General features: G+C 42.2%; 1 non-coding gene across 1 annotated transcript; it reads right to left on the bottom strand.

Annotated features, from left to right (window-relative positions):
• Positions 1 to 1,494: 1,494 nt before the first annotated feature.
• LOC120271316 lies at positions 1,495 to 1,600 on the bottom strand. The gene has a single exon (XR_005539930.1). It is a non-coding gene; the product is annotated as a small nucleolar RNA R71 (small nucleolar RNA).
• Positions 1,601 to 2,649: the final 1,049 nt, after the last annotated feature.

Genomic DNA, 2,649 nt, shown 5'->3' with positions numbered 1-2,649 from the left:
ATCTTAAATGCTTGTTGAATGATTTCTCCCTTAGAGTGACACTAGGGTTGAGAGTCTATATTGGTAATCCTTGTGAGTGAGTGACACACTATGAGAGTTAGACAAAGCAAGATTGGAGAGGGTCGAGAGGGTGAGTTGAGAAGTAGTGGAGCATCCCCTTTTCTCTCCAGTGTGATCTATCCCACCTCCATTTCCTAGAGTTCTTTGAGGTCACAATAGAGTGGAGTGCTAAGAAAGGAACTCCGCTGGGGCTTAGTTGCGAGAGCAACAGAATGAAGCGTAGAAGAAATCTTTACTATCTAGGGCTTAATTGTGACTAGGGGTCTTTCGCCTGGACCAAAGGGTTAGATCTACATATAAGAATAGGGTTTATCACTTGGATTCCCTAGAGCTTCTTGCAACTTTATACAGTGTGAGGTGTTGAGACTGGTTGATTTCTCCACTGGGGCATAGTATAGAGTTAGTTGCGGTTGACCTTAGGTTTGGGACCGTGTATTTTAGGATGTCCACGACTCATTAAGCGTTAGTTAGGAAGTATAATAGTTGGTTTTGCACTTGAAGCAATAATCCTAGGAGGAACAACATCCGAGTACCCTACTTTCTATCAATTACCTACCCTCTTATTTTATTGTGCCTCTCATTCTTATTTTTCTTTAGCTTTGATTACATTGATTTGATCTACACCACCATCGTTTCATCTTCACTTAGTTAAGTAGCAATCTTGGTGTTTCTGATCCTTATTCCCTGTGGATACGATACCCCACTCACCTGGGATTTATTACTTCGACAAACTCGTGCACTTGCGGGTCACACGCAAGGGGTGTGTCAAGTTTTTTGTGCCATTGCCAAGGAATAGGCATTTAGAGACACTTTGCACTTTGCTATTTTAGCTATTCATTCATTCTATTTCATATTTTCTTATTCTATCATCATTCTGATTTGTTTTCTTCCTTTTGGTGCAGCTCCTGGTTATGACCCAAGAGAACCCTTCGACATTGATTAGAGGTGATCCTGAACTTGAACGGACACTTAGAAGAAGGGGTAAAGAACTTGTGCAAGAACTGTCAAATTAAGCTGAGATAGAAGTTGAAGGGTCAGATAATATGGCATAACAAAATGAGGAACAGAGGACACTCTCAGATTATGCTAGACCCTCAGTTTTGGGTACACAATGGAGTATTTTGCAGACCCCGATTACAACTCCAAATTTTGAGCTAAAGCCAGCATTCATCCAAATGATACAACAGTCAGCGCAGTTTAATGGTTTGGCCGATGAGGATCCTAACAATCACATTAAAAACTTCTTGGAAGTTTGTGACATGCTGAAGATCAACGGTGTTACGGATGATGGTATTAGATTGAGGGCTTTCCCATTCTCTCTTAAAGGAAGAGCCAAGCAATGGCTTCATTCTTTACCACGAGCATCCATCATGATATGGAATGAAATGGTCAAAGCTTTCCTTACAAGATACTTCCCTCCGGGAAAGTCAGCGAAGCTTCATAATGAGATATCTTCATTTGTTCAGATAGAGCTTGAATCATTTTTTAAGACTTGGGAGCTATTCAAGGACCTCTTGCGGAAGTGTCCTCAACACGGGTTCCCCGAATAGATGATCATTCAAACTTTTTACAATGGGTTGAACCCAAGCATAAGACAACCTCTAGATGCCACCGCAGGAGATACAATGGTGAACAAGACCCCTGACAAAGACTGGCAATTGGTAGAAGAAATGACCATGAATAGGTACAAATGGAATGCAAGAGAAAAGAAGAAAGTGGCCGGACTCCATGAAATAAACGCGGTTACATCCTTGGCAGCCCAATTAGAGGCATTGAGCAAGAAATTGGATACGTGACTTCATCAAGGGTAGCCGCAATCACAAGTTGTAATGTTTGTGGGGGGTTCACATATGCCATCTGATTATCCTATTTCCATTGTTACTTCAACCCCATTTGAATAATTAGATTTTGTGGGCAATTTGGGAAGAGTACAAGGCAATCCTTATAGCAACACCTACAACCAAGGGTGGAGGAGCCACCCTAATTTTTTATGGAGTAACCAAGGGCAACAAAAGCCCATGGAACCACCGGGTTTCGAACAACAACAAGCCCCGAACATGGAGAGCCAAGTTTCGGGCTTGGAGACCCGGATGACTGATATAGAAAAAGCTTTGACTAGATTTGTGCAATCATCGGATACATGGTTTCAATTTGTCGAAGCTACACTTCGCAACCACACTACTTCATTGCACAATCTAGAGAATCAAGTGAGGCAAATCACGAAGTAATTATTGGAGACACCTCAAGGAAGCTTGTCTAGTAACACCGAGACTAACCCGAGAGAACATGTGAAGGCAATCACTTTGAGATGTGGTTGTGAGGTTGAGGGGTAGGCTTCCAAGTGAGAAGACCAATGTTGTATCACCCAAGGTTGTGGAGGTTGAAGAAAGAGCAAACAAGGAGAAAGAGGTGGCACCCCCACCTTAGAAGCCAAGAATCCCCTACCCTTCAAGATTGAAGAACGACCAAAATGATGAGCGATACAAGAAGTTCTTGGGTCTATTCAAGCAATTGCACATCAACATTCCTTTTGTGGAGGCAATGTCTCAAAAGCCTTGGTATGCTAACTTTCTAAAAGATCTTTTGACC

The sequence above is a fragment of the Dioscorea cayenensis genome, chromosome 10 (assembly GCF_009730915.1).
Source record: "Dioscorea cayenensis subsp. rotundata cultivar TDr96_F1 chromosome 10, TDr96_F1_v2_PseudoChromosome.rev07_lg8_w22 25.fasta, whole genome shotgun sequence".
Taxonomy (NCBI): Eukaryota; Viridiplantae; Streptophyta; class Magnoliopsida; order Dioscoreales; family Dioscoreaceae; genus Dioscorea; species Dioscorea cayenensis.
The sequence above is the reverse complement of the archived record's forward strand: the minus strand, read 5'-3'. Positions and strand labels throughout refer to the sequence as shown.